This window comes from Sinocyclocheilus anshuiensis, unplaced genomic scaffold (genome assembly GCF_001515605.1).
Source record: "Sinocyclocheilus anshuiensis isolate Anshui unplaced genomic scaffold, SAMN03320099.WGS_v1.1 scaffold1170, whole genome shotgun sequence".
Lineage (NCBI taxonomy): Eukaryota > Metazoa > Chordata > Actinopteri > Cypriniformes > Cyprinidae > Sinocyclocheilus > Sinocyclocheilus anshuiensis.
In genome coordinates, this window is record NW_015538055.1 from 311,259 (window position 1) to 332,498 (window position 21,240).

The 21,240-nt window shown below is 37.5% G+C and overlaps 1 protein-coding gene across 2 annotated transcripts in view; it reads left to right on the forward strand.

Moving 5' to 3' along the window:
- The window catches only part of nrip1a (nuclear receptor interacting protein 1a), a 43,398-nt gene that overhangs the window by 9,356 nt on the left and 12,802 nt on the right, over positions 1 to 21,240 (forward strand). Inside the window, exon 2 of one of the 2 annotated variants that reach the window (XM_016478777.1) lies at positions 10,881 to 10,941. The exons of the other annotated variant lie outside the window; for it this stretch is intronic. The gene's annotated coding sequence lies outside the window, so the exon portion shown is untranslated. The remainder of the gene's footprint in view (positions 1 to 10,880; positions 10,942 to 21,240) is intronic. 2 annotated transcript variants of the gene reach the window in all.

Consider the following 21,240-nt stretch of genomic DNA (forward strand, 5'->3'; position numbering starts at 1 on the left):
GCAACGCAACACGTAAAAAGACAGTATAAGTCATTATAATCAGTAATTATGTCCCCACTGGATGCAACAAATGCCTCGTTTGTAATGGGTTTTAATGTTTTTGTCTCGTCGCTCCGGCCGGGACACGGCATCAACAGTATGTGAGGGGTGTAACATTTCCGTCTCACGTTTGAGGTATTTGGCCAATCACAACGCATTGGATAGCTGGCCAATCACAGTACACCTCGCTTTTTCAGACCGATGAGCTTTGTAAAAATCGACGTGTTTCAAAAAGGCGGGACATAGAGGAGAAACAATAATGTACAGTATGTGGAAAATAATGTGTTTTTTTTTTACTTTAAACCGCATAAACACATTTCATTACACCACATACACAAAATAATGTTCTTTTTAGCAGCGTCATATGACCCCTTTAATCAAAACAACCCAACTGCAGTTTGATTGATATTACTTGGAATGCGCAATAAAAAAAAATGTGATTTCTGAAAAAAAATAAAAATGGAGTTATCGGTTTTTGCAAATGAACTCTCCATATACTTCCAAATTTTCTGATATAAATATATATACCGATACTGTGATGAGTTTGGGCTTTCAGCAAAGAGAATGGAGAATTTCTTTCTGCTTTAATTCCTAATAGTTACTCTATTCTTGACAGTCACTCTCAGTTTTATCAAATGGGACTCTCCACAGCTAGTAAATGTCAATGAACTTCTTATGGCCAAAGGCACTGGGAATGAGAGGGAACACTATGTCCACCCAAATAGTACATTTTTAAAGGCATTCAATATTTTCTTGTATGCTTTGCTCATTTCAGAGTTAAATACCATGGCTGTTATTTCCAAAGGTGGCTGAAACCAAAAAATAGATTTTGCTGTTGTCAAGAAAGATGTTACAAACAAGTTTTTGAAAATGTTTGAACAGTCAGACAGTTCATGGTCAAGGGCTGTTTAGCGCGAGTGTCTGGAAAGTCCTCTGGCCATGATTTGGCAGAGAGCGAGTGGTGATGGGCAGCAGATCCACTGCACTAAAGCATAAACTGGGCTAATCTGTTACCGAGCAACAGCAGGCACCCCTTCACAACACGTTGTGGGTGTGTAGTTCATGCTGTTACCCGGGGGATGCGGTTTTGTTGAGTTAAGCTCATGGCACATTTTTTTTTGGCGTAGTCTGGTTGCCCTCCGTGTTTGGACTGTGGAAGGAATCTGCAGTGATGGAGAGACAGAAACACAAGGGACAGCTGGGTAAACATTACAGTCCTGTGTTTTCAACATGCCACTTTGATATGTTAATTCTTGGTGCTTTGGCATTGCTATAGAGGTGTAGTCTTTTTGTTGTGGTCATTTGTGCTTTTTTGTTTTGTTTTGTTTAAAGGTTTTATTGGTGCCTTTACGCTTTGAACATAAAGTGTCACCTCATTTATCACAAAGGAGCAGCTGTTTTTCCATTTGATAGTCATCAGTAAATCAGAACATTACCCTTCCCCCAAGAAGCGCATACTAAATAGAGCAGCTCTGCAAGACCTTGGAAGTGACCGACATGTCTTGGTCACACAGTCGAGGATGATGCTATCGTCTCCCTCACGCACGGCCTTAGACCTGACCCAGAGGGCCAGATTGTTTCCCACCAGGCTGAGATAATTATCATACAGGCTGCTTTGGAACAGCACTTTACTGTTCGTTGGTGTATTTTTAGTGGGCATCTCCAATAATGGGGGCCAAAACCTGATCCAGCTTGATTTGTTGAGTGGATTAAGGCCGTTTGGTGGTAGTGTGTCATCTGCAGTTCAAGGTTGACATCCACTTTAGGAGTCACACCAAGGTCAAGCACGGTTTAATAAGCTGTTTTGTCAGGTCAGGACACATGATCTTCCATCGACCAGTGATTTGGGTTAATTATGAACAATGATCTCGCTGGAGCTGAGATGAAAACAAGGCTCCAGGAAGAAAGCTGTGTGTGTGTGTCAGATCACCTGAACACATGATTTGTTATTTGTGGAAGGTAACAGCCTCAAGTAAGGTGTTAGGCCAGGCAATTTAAGATTAACCGAGGTGAAAGTATCATTATTATCATTTGGTGTTGGGAGATGTACAGTGTATATGTGTATATATATATATATATTAGGGCACACACATTTTTACCTGTTCCAAATGTACCTTAAATTAAAACTTTTCAAGTTTTTAATACTCTAATCAACATGGGCATGGACAAATATGGATGCTTTATGCAAATATATGTTTATTATTAGTGAAACCATACTCAACATAGAGCATAAAGAATTCAGACACAGGTTTTCACAAAAACCAAAAAGTTTTTTAAGATTCATTTTTAAGAAATTGAATCAAAAGTATCAATTATTATATTAATTTAAACAATTATTATCAATTAATTATTGTATTAATTAAATAACAACTATATTTTACTGGCTTAATTGTTTAGATTTTTATAATGCATTATCTTATCGATCTACTAGTTCACATTTACAACTGTGTGTTTGCTGCGTAAAAATATGGGTCGATTTTAGCATTGGTCTGAACAAAAACAGCAGACGGACTTATTGAAAATGCAAATTCATTCTCTGCCAGCAGATGGAGCTGTCGGAACGGCAGAAATATAGCGGTTTCTCTGACTGTAAAAAAACAGCACAGCAGCTGACTTTTAAATGTGCAGGGCTCATATTTATGTATATAATTGACAATAAAGACTTAATTTATGAAAGAAAAATCTAAGAATCTTGATAAGAATGTACCACAGTTTCCACTAAAATATGAAGCAGCTCAACTCTTTTCAATATTGATAATAATAAGACGTGTATCTTGAGCAGCAAATCAGCATATTAGAATGATCATGTGACACTGAAGACTGGAATAATGTCTTCTAAAATTTCAGCTTTGCATCACATGAATAAATTACATTTTAAAATATATTACAATAGAAAGTGCATATTTTCAATTGTAGTAATATAATTTTACTGTTTTTGCTTTATTTATCAAATAAATGCAGCCTTGGTAAACAATAAGGGACTTCTTTTAAAAATATTAAAAAATCTTACCAGCCCCAAAATTTTGAAAAGTAGTGTATATTTATTTATAATTTATAATATCTGCAATATGTTAATAATACATAAAATATGATCATTTTGTTATTGTTATTATATATATAAAAAAACATTATTCATATATATGCTATGTTTGTAGATTAATAGATATTATAGATTAGATATTATAAAACCATATAATAATACCATTTTTGATAATCTAGTGACCTCATTATTTTGTGTGTGAAATAAAAATTATATGTTGTTTAATTATCCGTATAAGCTAATTTGGACATTTCCATTAATTTTATTGATGTATATCATTGGGTTTCTTAAAAGACTGTAACCACACATTCTGGGTTGGGGTGACCAAATGTAATAATTTATGAATCAGCTGTCAAAAAGCCCATATTTGTAGTTAAAGAAATTGAATATTCGGAAGGACTAGGGATGTTAATTTTAACTGTTTAACCGACGTTAAGAATTTTGACCGATTAATACAATCAGTTAAACGGTTTAAAAAGTCATTTAATTATTTATTTTTTCAGTAATTTATCAAAATATGCTGCATGGTTAAAATACGCTGCGCATATAAAAAATGTGTTTTTTAGGGAAAAAAACATAAGTCGCGTATAAGTTGCATTTTATTATTTCATTCAGAAATAGGCCTAATGCCAACTCGAAATGTTTACAAACATTATAATAAACACTGTAAACATAGCTAGGCTATTTTATTTCCCCTCACTCCACAACAAATCCTTTCAATTAACAGTATTTAGAAAAGAACAAGAATTAAAAATATAAGAAGCTATAGCAATATAAATGACAAGCCAAAATGAATTAATTTAGGTTACAACGAAACTGAAACCAATGTTGGGTCTCTCATTCCACACAAATCAAATGTTTCCGTATTCGTGATGTATTTGAATGGCAAATTATTATTTATTATGTACTTCACTCGTGTTCCAATATCCACGTAAAACAAAATGTTTTGGTACAGTGATAACACTTAACCTTAACGGCTTAAACTGCTTTTTTTACTACATATTTTTTCTCCATATGTTTGACTGACTGTATTTTATGATGATAATGAACAGGTTTCATTGTCAAGGTAGCAATGCATAACTGTGTGCGCGCATGCGGCGCCAGCGCAATCACTTGAATTTTTTTCCTTCTAACAGTGGAAGAAACTACTCCTTTTAGTCCTAAAGATAATCGGAATTGCTACCCTGTCAGATTTTGCTTCCTCCCATTAAAACAGTGGGTACAATTCGACAATGAAAAATGCTACCTGTAAAATGATGGTTTATTAACGTCTACCCCTACCACAACCCTAAACCTACCCTTACAGTAATGCAAATACAGTAATTATGTGTTATATTCGCGGTTGTAGCTAGAAGGGATACAACTACAGGAAACCTATAGCCTAGATTTATTATGTTTTTCTCCGCTCGCAGAAGCGCTGCAGGTGCTTGATGTGATGAATGTGAATCCTCATGTTCTATTGTTTGCTGCTTTTTGCGCATGTAAAATTAAACAAATATTAGTATTTTTAACGGGTCACATACACTTATCCTTTCTAATTTAATTCAGTTCTAATTTAAAATAATCTTGTTGGTTAACGGTTAACAATCGGTTAACGAGCGTCGGTTGTCGGTTAGGAAAAATAACCGAAATGAACATCCCTAGGAAGGACATGTCCTCTGTACATGATGAGAGCCTGGCTATTTTAATTCCCCTGCTCTGAGACAGATTAACATGACCTTAAGTGTTTTATGATGTATCCCACCACCAAAGTTTTGTTCTTAAATGTCATTAGGGAAAGAGGATTTTCTAAAACACTTTACTGAAAATTTCAAACGCTTTAAAAAAAAAAAGATGGATTTGGTCCTTTCTTCCCCATGTTAGATGGGCAGACTGATGTGATTGTTCTTAGCACAAACCTCATGGTAACTTTTTTTGCTGTGCTGCATTCATTTGTGGCATCAGCAGAAAGGAACTAGAACACAGAATCAGAACTGCTACGCTAGGGTAGAATTATTTGGGCCAAAGTGCATAAAATGGAGGCCACTTGTTGGATTGTTAAATTTTGCTGATAGCAGAACCTTATTGTTGTAAGGTGTAACCATCTACATTTTGACACACTATTGACTAAGTTCTGGACTCACTAGCACAGTATGTTACATAAGATAGGATAACTTGTATTAGGAGTCCACTTACACGCAAATCGATTTGTTTTCAAAGAAAATGGAAGGGGATTTGAGATAATCTAAAATGACAGTTAAGACCTTAATAGCCTTCGTTGATGTGACCCTGCGCGAACCAGACCTCAAGATCTCAGTTTCACACATGCTTCAGTTAACCTCAATTTTATGCACAGCAGGCCGACAATTTTCAGCTTTTATGTGCCATTTTGTTGCTTATGCAATTGTGGTTCGCCTAACATTAGTAGCTAGACGTCTCTGATTTAGCTGGCCTGTTTTTTGAAACGATATGCACTTTTTTGTGGTTTGACCTTGATGATTAGGAGGAGATTAGAGCTGACCTGAAAACATTTGAATGGCGTAAATAAGGGCAATGATGTAATTGGCGCTCGGGTCTGCTCATCCACCATCCACCCGCTCGGTTCGTGTGGGTGGCAAGGCTAGCAAGGAGAGCTGAAGGTGATAAAACATCCAAGTTGCCTGTAAATGAGATGAAGACTGGAGCAGCACCGGGTTCAGCCTTTAAAGATGTTTTATAGCAGCCGTACTCCCCCCCCCCCATCTATCAAAGGGAATTGACCTGCCTTTGAGAGATCACTTCACAAGACCTGCTGTTGTCAAGAAAACATGCACACGTCCTCCATGTAGACACCCACACCTAGTTTGGGCTAAAAAAAAGTGTGTAATTCGAAAAATATACTTCTTTAAAATATGATTGCGATTCCTCACATTTTAAAACTTTGAACAAATGTGGCACTTGAAAGCTACATCATCAAAAAACTATACTGTTATAGTGTATAAAACGTTCATTTTAGCAAACATTTTGTGGTGGGCTAGCATCCAACAGGCTATTAGCACACAGAGCTTTCCTTTTTGAGTGACATTTATTTCTCTTTAATGCAATCTTCCAGTGTTTCCCAACCGTTTTGCCTGTATTCGGCAGATGCCCTTGTATGCCCTCAGTAACAGCGGATAGTGAAGCTGCCCCCTGAGCTCGTGGAACAAAGCAGAAAATAAAGTTGCTGCCTGCAAAGTGCTGCAGTGGGTGGCTTTAACATTCCCATCCACTTTCGGCTCCTGCTAACCTTGCTGAGCTCTGACATCATCCTGCAACAATGTCAGATCCATGTAGATGAATATAATTAAACAAGCGCTTATCATCCAGCCGGGGAAAGTTTAGTGGCAGGTCAACCATGTTTGCCTCCCTCTCGGCTGAAGGTCGGACGAGGGTTAGACAGGCAGTTTGCAGACTGGAAGTTATGTGAAAGACACAAAACGCAGTCTGTAGGCCAACACAGGAACATTTGAGCACAAAAAGTCTATTTTTACACTAGCTTGTTATTTACACTGAGCTCTGTCGGGCCGAACTATATTAGAAAATTGAGTACCAATGTAAAATTTACCACAGTATCCACAGTTTGCTCCAAAATTCCACACTTTTTAATTATATTAATTATAAAACCAAAATAAATTAATATGTGATCTAACTGTAACTGAAGGAATTATGCATTTTAGTGAAATCTATGGTAAATAAAAAGCCTTTAAGAATTATATGGTAAATTATGTGGTATGTAGTTGCACTGCCAGACTATTAAATTTTTATTTTTAATTCACATTAATTACCTGATAATTAATCACATATATCAATATATCCAAAAAAAAAACTGTCAAGGTAATTCAATACCATTGTTTTGGCAGTGAAAGCATTGAATAGATATTACATAAAGTGTTAGAAGTCAATATATTGTTTGTTCTATTTCCATATCAGTGAACATAAACCAACCACCGGCTGACAGTTCACAGTAATGTTTTGCAATTGATTTTGTTGTTCTGCCAATGCTTGACTTGGGCTGTTTACAATAGATGTGTGTTTTGTATTCTGTCCGCTATATGTACCATATAGTACTGTCTTTGGTTGTTTGTCAGCATCTCATGCCATTTAGGTCACATTTAAGACAACTTTTTGAAGTTTAAAGTAGTTAAACTTTGGAAAAATCATCTTTTTGCTCTTGCGTTACGTTCTGTGTCACTCCATCCAGCTATTTTTGAATGCAAGAACATGTGATCTGAAAAGTTCACAGGTTTTTATCACATATTTACAAAAAAATACAGTTCCAAATCCACAGCCATACTGTTTACACTATATTTTAATGTGAATTAAAATGGACCTCATTAACATATAGGTGACTAGTGATGTTGATGAGTTGAAATTGAGAGTTGTAACAACAAGCACCATTTGCTACCTAACAAGTGAGTAAACATGTGGCTCCAAAATGAGGCAACCTGCCACGGCCAAAGCCATGGTGTTAGGTCTCGGCTTTGAATTCTTGTGAGTTCCAGCAAAACCATTTGCTTAAAGCTGCAGTCCGTAACTTTTTTTGGTTAAAAATGATCTGAAATCAATATTTGAGCAAGTACATAACCAGCCAGTGTTCAAAACTATCGCCTTACTTTAGCCCGATTCACAATGGTCAGCTTATAATAATGTTTTTTAATTTGAGTGGTACGGGTAGGTTTTCGCGGGAAATTCGAGCATGGCACTGCGTCATTACGTCACGTCTGTAAACATAAAGAAGTTGTCCCGGCTACTAGGCTATCACATGTAAGGATCCTGCAGGTGACAGATCGTTTATAGCCTTTTCTCACAGCAGCCAGAATAATTAAATGGTGAAAATTCTTATTTGGGTCATATTCCAAGACGTAGGATAGATTCTGTGATTGCGAAGTACAGTAAATATCCACGCTGGAGCCGTGCAGACTTGCAACCCACGCAAGGAAGATAATTCTTCCTGCAATTCCAGGTTTTCAAACAGAGATGGCGACTAAAGGCGGGCATACACGGCGCGATTCTGAAGGTCGGAACGCCGTGAGCTCTGGCACATGTCACGATTGAGTTTATCCGAAAATCGTACGGAGGCAGTCACACACAACACAGCAAAAATCGCACCGTGTACGCCCGCCTTAAGAGGCAAAACTTACGGACTGCAGCTTTAAGATAGCATGAGGCACAATATGTTACTTAATAAGGCAAGGGATTTTTAGAGTCCTCCGCCATTAGCCACAGAAATTATCTCCTCCCTGAATGGGAAAATGCAGCAGTGAAGGGAGTAAAAATGAGTGCGCTGCATAGCCTTTGGATAGGAGCAGTATTTAATTAAGATCAGCCTGTCTCACATACATGCTGGCTGAGAAGGGCTCCACAGCACATCTGGCAATATGAGAGCTTGATCTCTCTTTGCTGGGGTTAATGAAGGTGGTCTCTGCTGAGTTATGTGATAAAACTCAGCTGAACTTTTCTTTTGTCCAGTCAAAAAAGGTGGAAGACTATGTGACCTATTTTCTCCAGCACAATGCAAAGAGTCCCAGTGAAATAAGTTTAAAGGTCTAGGAATGGAATTCAGAATCTTGTGGAAATAGAATTACATTTATCTGAAAGGTTATTACAAATATAAAAATATGGCATTGATTCAGTACTGTCTATATGAAATATTTATATAGTGTAAAAATCACACTGGCTGGGCGATGTGTTAAATATTCTTTTTTTTTCAATTTATGATGTTGATAGAGATGCAAAATATGATTTTGCTGTGATTTTAATATCCTTTATTATGACCAAAAGTTTCCTAACAAAGCAAGAATGTTAAGACAGATGTTTTAATACTTTAAGACGGATGTGTTTCAGTTAAACTTCAGCAACATAAAAATATTAATTTTTATTTTGAATTTTTTAAATGCTATTGTATTTTCATTATTCAGCCCCTAAAGAAAATACATAAAATAAAAATAAGGTATTTGACAATATAAAAAAAATATTCAATACATATTCCACTTCATTTAATTTCATGTCATTTCAAGCTTTGTCGCCCAGCTTTTTGGGCCTCCTCTTATGGTCTGTGATGTTGGCCTTAGTCTTAAAGGGGAAGACAGTCTAACTAATCAGCCTTTCCATTTTGTCCATGAACATTACCTCTGTTCACAGGGTCACCCTGTCTCGGTTCCTTATCAGGACCCCTGGCAGTTGTTCAGCCCGTTGCCACATGAGAAATGGATACCACTATGCTCAAATATCCTTACAGCGTATTCCTGTTAAGAAAAAGGATCCTCTCCTACATGTTCGCCAATTTGAGCATTAACAGGCTCCGTTTTTTACTTCTTGTCACGGTATGTACTTGGACTTGAGTGTTGTAAAAGGCAAATGTGTCCTAGCATTCTAGTGACTTGTGTAAACTTAGCTCCACAGGCCAACCTGCATGCATAGTATTTTCAGATAAGATATCTGGCAACATGTTTTCAAACGTACCAGGCTGGGATGATGAACAACACTAAATTCCGTCCTCTCCTGATCACCCTCGTGAGGTTAAACTAAAAACCGCTCTATGCAGGCTGAAGCACACCCAAGTGCAGGACAAGAACAGCTGGGTACCAGTGTGGCCACGATTGGCAGGGTGTAGGGTTTCCTCTGCAGAAGGGGTCAATTCTACTTCCTCGAAAGGGGGCCTGGGCTTCTGAGAATCTGTTATCGTTCATAGCTCTGCATGTATCTGTTTTTGAACTCCCAGAAAAAGCCACCTATCTAGGGTGAGCATCTACGAAGTGTTAATGCAATAGCATTCAGAGTAATTCATACCATTCTTTGAGGTGGCAGGGTGGAATTATGAAAATGGTATACATTTAATTAGTAAAAACAATTAAAAGGTACATTTTGGGGCTGAAATTAAAACTTCTGGATGTAATATTTTTTAAGTATTATAATAAATATATTATATATAATATATAAATATTTGAATCAGTTATTCTTAACAATTGAACATAAATTTGTATATTGAATTTAATTCCTTTAAATTTGCAATGCCAGTCAATGCAATTAGTGCTTTGATAGCCTTTTTTTTATCAACTTTTTTTTCTTCTGAAAACCAAAAATAACATTTTAGCCATTGGCTATAATAATGTAATATAATAATGTATAATGTATTTTGGCAATTATGTAATTTCACTCTTATGGATAGCAGTCAAATTGTGTGTAATTACATAAAATGGTGTACATTTGCTTAGTGTAAAATAATTAACAATTCAATTTCATGGCTGACATAAATTCTGAATGCAGTATTATTTAAAATTCTTCTTATTAAAATTCTTAATATTAATACAAAAATTTATTATTAATAAAATGAAGCCATTCATTGTTTTGAGGTATTTTTTTAATTGATCAACTTTTTTTGAAAACCAAAAATTATATTTTTAGCCATTTTTGGCCAAAATGCCATGGCAAAAATGGATGCACGTTGACATTTCCATGCCTGCTTAATGTAATTGGGTGGCATGGCATGCATGTCCCGGTTATGGATGGCATTCAAATTGGTGCAACACTACATCAGTTTGCGTAAGCTATCTGACCTCCTTTTAAGCTCCCTTATACTTCGATTTCCCCCTGCCATGTGTCATCTCTGCCTTCATATTGCAAATTGTATCTTTGGCTAGACAAGCAGATAACTCTGCGATTCCACTGTGGTGTGAGGTTAGAGGTACACGGGCTCTATGAAATGTTTCATCACAGGGACTGATAGTGCAGGCGGCCGTTAGAGAAAGGCAGGATATTTGAGATATCTATCAGGGTACCGTGAAGGTTTTTTGTTGTCTTGCAGATGCAGTTCAAGGACGCCTGCAGGCAGCACGACCCTCGCTGTGCTTCTGATGCGACTCAAGGTCACGCACACTCACCCTCTGACATTCACTCACTACCGACAGTGTGAGAGAGAGAGAGGAATAGTGTGTGTTACTGAGAGAGCGAGTGGGGGAAGGGAGGGAGTGAGGATGGGGTTGCAGTAAAAGCCATCTTCCCCTGTGTGCTCTGAGTAAACAGTTCACTTTGCTCTGTGTGAGCGCAGCCAGGGCCTCATTTGCTCAGCCGTTTTTACTCATCTCTCCCATTTGCAGACAACTTGAGACATGCTGTTCTCTGGCTGCCTCTCGGTAGGACCGTTTGTTACGTCAGGGGGTTTTATTTGACTTAAGTATGAGTTATCTCAAACTCGGCTCCGAAATTAATGCACCTTTAAATTCTGTGCTGTTTCAAACCTTTATAGTTCTTTTATGTGATCAGTGCTGAGCACTCAGGATATTGAGATGGCATACGCTTACATTCTCTGCTAAACGGATGCTATTGTGATGTACATACAATACCACAGATGATATATTGATATTGTACCCAAAATAGAGATGGACAAAACTGCAATTTTTTTTTCATAATCGTCTAGTCAGAGTAAAGATTTGTGTTAATACCTTGGTTTAGCATGTTCACTACATGCTTTTCCTAAGGGATGTTCAACTGTTCAAGAAAAAAATGTAGCCATTCACATTAAACATTGTTTAACTTTAATATATTTGCATAGAAATACAAAAATATTAATCAGCACAGCTGTTTTCAACATTGATGATAAGAAATGTTTCTTGCGCAAATCAGCATATTAGAATGATTTCTGAAGTGTCATGTGGCACTGAAGACTGCTGTAGCTGTTCACATTATATATATTTAAAAACAAATGGAAGCTTCTGGCACCAAGTGAAGCCAGCAGTGGATTAAGCAAATGGTAAATGGTAATCATATCATGGCTAGCACCAACGTAATTGCCTTTCAGAAAATGTGTTAGTATAACTTAGCAATCATTGTCACCTAATTAATATTCATGAAGCAAGCCCAGTGTTTATATTATATTCCCACCGCTTTTCAGATCATTCCTACACCCCTGATTATTAGCATGCTAAAGCAAAGCACGCTTTAGCACTTTAAAACTCCTCTCAAGAAGGTTGTGTCCCATTTATGGTGCCATTGTTAAAAAAATATAAATAAATAAAATAAATGATAAATGCTAATCGATTAGTCTGTTGTTGGATAGTTAGTCACTCTAACCCAAAACTACAAGCAAAACATGGATTGGTGGCAGTAGGGCTGTGCAAAAAATCGAATGCGATTTTCATGCGCATCTCGTCAGTAAAGCCTCTTCTATGATTAGTAGTAAATCTCCAGCACATGCTTTCAGATGGAGCGGCATTTACTACACAGAGCCGTAGTTCACTGACAAGCTACACAAAATCGCGTTCATAATCGGCAATGAATCGCCTGCGATTTTGAACGCGATTTTGCGTATCTTGTCAATGAACTACGGCTCTGTGTAGTAAATGTCGCTCCATCTGAAAGCACGTGCTGGAGATTTACTACTAATCACAGAAGTGGCTTTACTGACGAGATGCACATGAAAATCGCATTTGATTTTTTGCACAGCCTTAGGTGGCAGGCATGACCAAGGCCATGTTATCATTTGAAAATGTTTCAGCTACTGTTTCTGCTACCGTTTATTAATAAATAACAAAACAGAAAATAGGACAAGAGGATAGAGAGAGAACTGTGTAAACAATGCTTTTAAAGAGACAGGCCTGTCAGAGTTTTGCTGACTCGTTTAGCTTTGCTTCTTGCACTGTTATCACCCCCCAATTAAGTTTTAATCCAACTAAATTTCTGCTAATTAGCAACTGTAGGACTGACAGGCCTGGCCATGTCCATCCGTCTGTGTCAGGACAGCGATTGCCTCTCCTGAGTTGTGTTCATTACTTTTGTCTTTTTCAAGTCCTTCAAAAGTGCTTATTATTATTTAAGTCAACCTGATGGAAAGTGTACTGTCAGCTCTTTTGGGAGTGGGCCGTAGTACAGAGCGCAGGCCAGGAACACAGGAGGGACAGTCGGAGGTACATAAAAAGCCCATGTGTGGTGGAGGCCTACCGCTAGCTGCTCCATGGGTAGCCGCTGCACATTTTAGATGCCAGGTTACGATGACGATCAGAAAAAGTATCGCTACTTCCTGAGGCTTTATGATGGTACTGTGGTACTTTGATATATGCCATGAGGGTACAGAACTATTATCATATTCATATACCATTGTTTTTCTATAGTACTCCAAAGCACTTTAAAGCATACCAGGGTATTACTAGTGTTGGGTTAGCTACTATGAAATTGCAACTATAGTCAAGTTTTAAGTTTTTTAATTATTTATCTATATTACAAGCTAGTAAGAAGTAGTAGATAATCTGAATTGAATGTAAGTAGTCAATATCTTTTTTTATCTTTTATTGAAATGTTGGATGATGTTATTATTATTATTTTCAAATTTATTTGGCACAAAACCATTGATAATTTCAAATAAGGTGACTGATAAAATGACACAAAAATACTAATAAAAACGAATGTATTTTTATGCCAAAACATAACTAACATTACAAGTTTGGGGGTCAGTGTTTTTTGTAATAAATTAATGTTTTTTTTTCAGATATTAAATTAATTAAGTAGAAGTTATAAAGTAAAAAAAGCTATATGCTCTATTTCAAATAATTGCTGTTCTTTTGAGCTTTCTATTCATCAAAGAGTCCACAATAAAACATAATATTTTGCATACAAATACAAAAATATTTATCAGTACAACTGTTTTCAACGTTGATAATAATAAAAAAAGGTTTCTAGAACACCAAATCAGCATATTAGTATGATTTCTGAAGGATCATTATTTCTGTTTTAGAAATATGATCAAAATCTCATGAAATTTGCAGACAGGGATTTGTGTTTTTATGTTGGTGGAAATGCCTGTAGGATCAGCTTCCCATCTATAGTATATAACATGGTTTGTTGACATCCTTTTAAACATATGGTCATAAGGTTTTAAATGAACTGCTTAGACCAGAAATACTGCAACATTGGCACTGCATTGTTTCACTGTACTGGTTGCATACTGAATTAAATGATTTTGAAGCTTTGCAATAAATCTGCAGTTTTGGTCTTATAAGGAGTTGCCTTGTCTATCTTGTCTTAAGTTAACAGTTGACTCTGTCTGGTCACATCCTTGAAAACTCTCTGCCCCTTCCTCTGGACTCATACATTTGGCTCTGATGACTGCAGAGACTTTACTGTGTTAATAACTTCTCTCTCATCTAGGGAAAAGGCAGGGGACCCAGGCACCATCTTCCTTTTAATGTGCTGGCTTTTCTTCAATCATTTAATTAAGAAAAGGAGCGATTATTCAGCCTCGAGTCAGCTCCTTCTCCCTTCCAGCGTCTCATTCATCTCTGATTAAACTTGTAGCATTCGGTAACTGTACTTGCCTGCTCTTTCTAGGGCATGTGAAACAGGAGGAGATTGTGACAGTAGAGAAAAGAGGAACCTGAGGTCTTTGAGCGAGTTGCAGGATAAGAAAATGGTCCCCTTTGGTCTCTTCAACTTGATAAAGGCCGTGCTTGCTGCTGTGTTATCTCTTTTTGCGTTTAAGTTTGGATTATCTCTTTTTGGGCTGCATAACCTGTCTGAGGGTTTTGCTGCATAGTTTAACCCCACTAATTAAGGGCTGACCCCTCATGGGAATTCACAATAAAAGGTTGGGGTCTTTTCAGTAATTTCAGTAAGTTAACAAGTTTATGTACAAGGTTGTTTTCACCTGGTGCAAAATAGCCGTTCACAAACAGAAGAAGCGATTATCTGAGAGGGTAGTAGATAGTACAAAATGTTGACAAAACATTATAGGGGTCATATGATGTTGCTAAAAAGAACATTATGTTGTGTATTAGACTGTCCTTGCAAAGTTGGAACTGCCCCACTCTATAGAAACAGACACCGGCATTGTGGGCTACTCTCACAGGAAACAGTCCTCATCCTCCGCAAAATGCGCTGCACACATATGAATATTTGAGTTGTACTGTTCTGGAACAGTGTTGTAACACTCCAAAGAGAAAGGAAAAATTGAAATCGCATCATATATGATATGACCCCTTTAATACTGTCAATAATTAACATTACCGTTCAAAAGTTTGGGGTCAGTAAGATTTTTATTAAGAAATTATTACTTTTATCCAGGAAGGATGCACTACATCTATCAAGTAAAAGAAAAGACATTTATAATGTTAGAAAATATTTAAAATAAGTGTTGTTCTTTTGAGCTTTATCAAATAAACCTCAGTTTCCACAAAAATATCAAGCAGTATTTTTTAACATTCATAATAGGAAATGTTTCTTGAGCAGCAAATCAGAATGATTTCTTAAGGATCATGTGACACTGAAGACTGGAGTAATGGCTGCTGAAAATTTAACTTTGCCATCACAGGATTTTAAAATATATTAAAATAGAAAAGTTATTTTTAATTGTAATAATATTTCACGTAAAAAAAAATGCAGCCTTGATGAGCATAAGGGACTTCTTTCAAAAAAACATATTAAAATATTAAAAAAATATTACTGTCCTTGTAATATGTTTATCAGTTGTTGAATTTTTTATTATTCTTTTTTTGGCTGTGTTATGAAATGTAGAGTTTCCCTATAACCTTAATTTGACAGAACATTTTTAAAATGGCTTCTAAACTTGAACACTATTCATTTTCACTGTATGAATAAATGGGGAAAACTCAATTTGTGGAAAAATAAGAAATACTAGTTTTGAGCAAGGTTGAGGTTGTGTGGTTTTGTCGAATATCCGCTTGGCTTGAGTTTGAATGGGCATGACGCTTCGATTGACAGATTTGTCTTCATTGTCTAGATGTGTAGCAGTACCTCTTTGAACTACTGCAAAATGCATTGCTGTATCATTAACAGAGAGGGACACAAACACACAAATGCAAAAGATATACAGGGATACGTTTCCAGCTCAGCACTATTAACAGTTGAGGTGCTATAATTCGAGTCAAGTTCCTCAGTTGAATGTGACGGTGGTTGTAAACATAGATCCCACGAGAGGAATTCCACCGGGAGACAAAGCAAGGGTTAGAGAGCCTCGTTTCCCTCTCCCTCTGCTCTAGGGTGGAAATGGTTAACATATCACTGTAATTGGCACCCGCAGCTGCTTGTCCTCTCCACAAACAGGAGGGGATGAATTTTCCCCCGGCCTCCCCCTTTCTTTCTCCCCTCTCCTCTCTCACTCTCTTTCTGCAGCCTCTGCTTTGTGTGACAGCTGCCTAATTGGGCATTCTCCCCTCGTCGCGAGGCTGCCTCCTCCGGCCTCGACTGCTGACGAATGGCAGCGGATTACAGATGAGGACACGATGACCCGTTCGACCTTCCCGCAGCAGGGGGAGCAGAGGGAGGGGCCTGACAGGCCGGGCCCGGGCCCAGAGCCTCAGGTCACTGGAGGATGAGGTCGTGAGAAGGTGGAGGATCTGCCAGGTGGCCAATGACAGAGTGTCACATGACAGTAGCTTGATGTCAATGTGTCAAGGGTAGACCGGTGGCACTGCAGCCTCAAAAATACTTGCACGGATGCATGCGTGCACGGTAGCTTTTGCTTTAATCCCCAGCTCTCAAAGCAATCGAAGACATCAGAAGTAGTAGTAGAGGCAGTCATATTTTTTTCATTTTCTCACTCTCATTTACATGTGATTTTTCTTCTGCTGGAATTGTAATGATGCTCATTATGCTCATAACGGTCTCCTGGGTTGGGTATATAATTATATACAGCCGACTGATATATTAAATACATTTTAATATTTCTAATATTTTTACATTCTAATGCTGTTAATGCTTAAATATGATTTGTGTCTGTTACACATGTATGTTGGCAGTGGTTATTTACCATTTAAAATGAAGGGTGGCAATCCTTATTTAATGTAACTATACGAGTAAACCATTTGTAGCTTGAAAATTTTATAAAGTATGCCTTTGTGGTACTAGATTGTTTGAGCATCCAGATCCTCCCGACAAAGCAACATTAGCTCAACCAATGGTTTATCTTTGTTTGTTCAACCAGTGGGTCACAGGGGGTGTGTTCAGGGAATCTATTTGAGAACCAATCGTTTTGCATTTTTTTATAGCTCCAAATATAATTGCCAAACACTTTAAAATTCAACAGCCCTTCCAAACAAAGAAGATAACTATATAAAATATGATTGGGCCAGTGTTGTTTTGGTATTATTTATATACTATTATAGTATTTATTAATAATTTGAATGGGTTTCTGTTTTCATTTTAATTTTAGTTTGTTTTATTTTTTATGTGCTTAAGATAAAGTTTTCATCTAATATTTGTATTTTATTTCAGCTTTATTTAAATGACCAAAAATGATTTTGAATATTTTCAGTTTTAGTTAACGACACTAGATTATGGGTACACAATATATCAGTGACCATATCCACCAATATTGGCATTTTTTCTTTGGATAATATTTGAAGCAGTTCAAACAATACCATATAAAAACAAGCAGAACATTATAGAAAATAGACAAAATATATCATCTTTTCGGCCATAACATTAAAAAAATGTTGGTTATCACTTTTTTAAATCTTATTTTTATTGACTTATTTTTCTGTATCGCCTACACATTGCTGACGCAGCGGTATTTTTCTGTGCACTTTGCCCAAGCAAAACTCTTAAAATATAATGTCTATTTCCCAAAGTTAAAATAGTTGCGAGTGTGTATAAATACCAAAACAGCATCTGGTATTAAAAGGCGCTAGCCTAATGACTGTATTTTTCTTAATGCCAGCACCTTCAGAATTTCAGCATATGTGCAGCAGACTAATGATCCAAATGAGCCCTTTTCTCTCCAGATCATTTGCTGCACACACTGGAAAGCCATTGGTTAGGCTTTCTACATTAATAAAGAGGAGGAAAAAAGGAGAAATTCTATCACTAACCGCTGCAAGGCAAGTTCAAGCCGTAAAGGTCTTGTCTGCTGAAGCATTTCAGCTTGGCTTAGCTTTCTTAGCCGGCTGTTGTAGTCATGAAGCCATGACCAGTCTCTGCTCCACTTCACCCACACACACGCTCTCGCATTATAAAAGCAAGTGTGCGACGACAGAGCAGAGCATCTTCTAAGACACAAAACGCAGGCTGTCAGAAGGGCTGGCGTAGCCTTGTTCCTGTCACGCTGCCAGGATGCAATATCACTCAGCTGAGGTAGAAAGCCATCAGTTGTAAAATATGATGAATTATCCCTATTCGGCAGAGAGTGGGCCATCTGTGGGCGTGTGGCTCTCTGTGTGTATGCAAAAGTACGTGAGGGTGTATAAAGAGAGGCTATGCCTGTGTGTGAGTCTGTTTTGTGTGACTGAGCACTGACGGCGTGGTTGCGGCACTCACAAGAGTGTGTGGGTGAGAAAAAGTGAGAGAGACCAACCACGGGGTTACTACAGGTTTAATTGCGACCTTGTTGTGCGTGCACTTAGTTGCTTTCAGAGTTGAGTTGCTCAGAGCAAGCATCTAATCCCCCACTCGGGTGCTCACACACTTGATTAGTGGCCTTGGTTATCTGCCTAGAGGACAAGCCGCTGCCACCCTCCTTCACTGGTCAGGGCTAGGGCACTGAAGGGTGTCAACCTCAAAGAAGTAAGAAGAGAGACACAGAAGGAGAGAGAGGAGAGGGGCAGGATGTTGTTGAGGTGTATTAGTATTCAGACAGAGCCTTAAAGCCTGCAGAGCAAATTGATTACTACACTGTACCTGTTCTTGGTGTCACAGCTCCATAAGACGTTAAGATCGTATATTGTATATCAGTGTGGGCATGGCAGAAATATATCTTCCACAATGCTGGGACCATTATGAATTTGAGCTTTCTGAAGTTGTGACTGAGTCTGATTACTGTCTGATTTGTGCGAGTGGTTTGACAGGTTTCGGCGGGTTTAGATTTTTGAAATTGAACTTGGTGCATTTAGTATTTTTCATTTAAAAAGTTTTACATAAAGAAATCAGTAGCTTCACAGAGCTGCAGGAATGACATATTTTTGAAGGCCAGCCTGAAAGTTAGCATGGTTCCTCTGGTACCCTTGAAGAAAACTCAATTGTAATTTTATTTATGGCTTTTGAATAATTGCAGAAAATAAGTTCTGTGACCAACAAAGGTTTGAGATTCTTACACATTTTTTTCATCAAGATAATCTTCACCAGTGACCACAACGTTATGAATTTTAAAGCATAAATACAGTCGGCAGAAGTAAAAAACTGAAGTTAGACTATAAACAAGCTACAGAACGGTCGCATGACTTCGACGTCACCCCCATTAAGCCTCTGACAACTCTTTAAATATTTATGTAAAATCTACAAGTTGGAAAGTTTGAGTTATTATAATAGGTTCTGTATGAGTTAGAAAAAACAGCTAAAGTTTGAGTAGGTCCCGACAGCCTCTGTAGCCCCCTATTACCACTTGTTAGCAACCACCTTTTTTCAAGACGCGTAAAAACTGAGTGTGGTATTATTGATATATTTTTATGTTATAGAATAAAATGTGAAAATATTTTGAGCTTATGTTAACCACAGACCTTATTTGAGGAATTTAACCAAAAATTGTGAGTACCAAATATTTATTTATGTATTTAAAATACTTATTCTTAATCCTCATCCAGTAAATCACGAACATCTGGAAAAGTCATGGGGCCTTTGAATATTGTTGTGGACAATAGGGGTTAGTGTTGTCACGGTACCAAAATTTCAGTATTCGGTACCAATACCAGTGAAAATCCATGGTTCTCGGTACCAATTTCGGTACCAAAGCAAGACACATGCTAATTAAAAAATTTGACTATACTTTAATTTAATCCAAACTGTGTACATATTTAATTTTAAAGGGCTTTTGAAAACCTTCTAGAGTTATTCAGCCAAGAATAACAACTAAGTTAGCTAAAAAAAAAAAAGAGCCCAGAACTGCTTTTCTGACTGATACGACCCAAACAATGTTAACCATTTGTACATTCTCTAACACATTTTAGATTCACAATTCATTTAAAAACCTCTGGTGTGTAAAAATAGTAAATATCATCATGTCCTCCTGTTTTTTTACTCTAAAAAAAGTTATAGGAGCATTAATTCGTTAATAAAGAAACTTCATTCTAATGCTCATTATATTAGCGTTAATTGGCGGGCCGCCACAAATAAATCAATGTATGGGAAACACTGAGAAGATATAAATATTCAAAATTAAAATGAAACTTACTTGCTTGAACTCTTTCATTTGATCTGGGTGTCTTTAAAGCGTTTTGTTAGTTTGGTGTGTTTCCTCCTTTTGATGTCGCCACTTCTCAGTGCTTTTATGAAGAGAGCGCATCTGCGCACCTTTCGGATAGCACATCAAGAACCGGGTTGACCGGGTACTCGGTACCACCGGTACTTAAAAAAACCTGGTACCATAACGTTTTCATATTTTTAGTACCGACTTGGTACCGAAGTACCGGGTCTTTTGACAACACTAATAGGGGTCCATGGAGTCAAATGGCTGAGATCCACTGACCTAGGCTCATTGTGCATAACTTGTAATGATCTCACATCCTGGAAAAAGTGGAAGCTTGTCTTTTTTGGATGAGGATGTTGCTTAGTTATCTCTAAAGACTCGAGCAAATGACGTGAGGTTCATGACGCACATGCTGACCCTTCATTTGACCCTTAAGGCAATGGTGCAGTAAATGTTTATTTGTTTTATGAATAATAAAAGTGGTCATTGGTTCCCTCTCGAGCAGTTGGACGTTTAAACCACTGGTATATTGCCCTTTAGTCTGTGACTTCCACTCAAGTACTTGAAGTGATATTTTCATGATCTGTTTTTTACTGGGCATGGACTGATTCCCATGCTCACGTTCCCCAAGTCATTTCCAACCCTTGAAATTGGGCCATTTACCACAGTCAATTAGGAGTACAAATATTTTGTTTGTTCCCATTTCCTGGTTGTGGGAAGTAATTACATTTTTTCTTTGATGAGCTTTAGCATGCTCAGTATCACTTCAGTGTGTCATTTGTTTTTTGGCTGAAAGCGAACCGACAAAGATACATGTTATTCTGTAGCTGAAGATGAACCAGCTTGGTCTTCTCTGAGCGTTCCTGTTAACATTACGCTGCCATCATAAATCTACAAGTCTAAGGTCAAGACTATTACTTGTGGCAAGACTCTGGAATTATGTTTGGAGTCTTGTGACAGTACACGCAGGGGCCCCCCGTATATATTTCTGCCGTTCGCTTGGGAAAGGGTTCCTTCTGCTTGGCTAAAGCACTCTGGTATC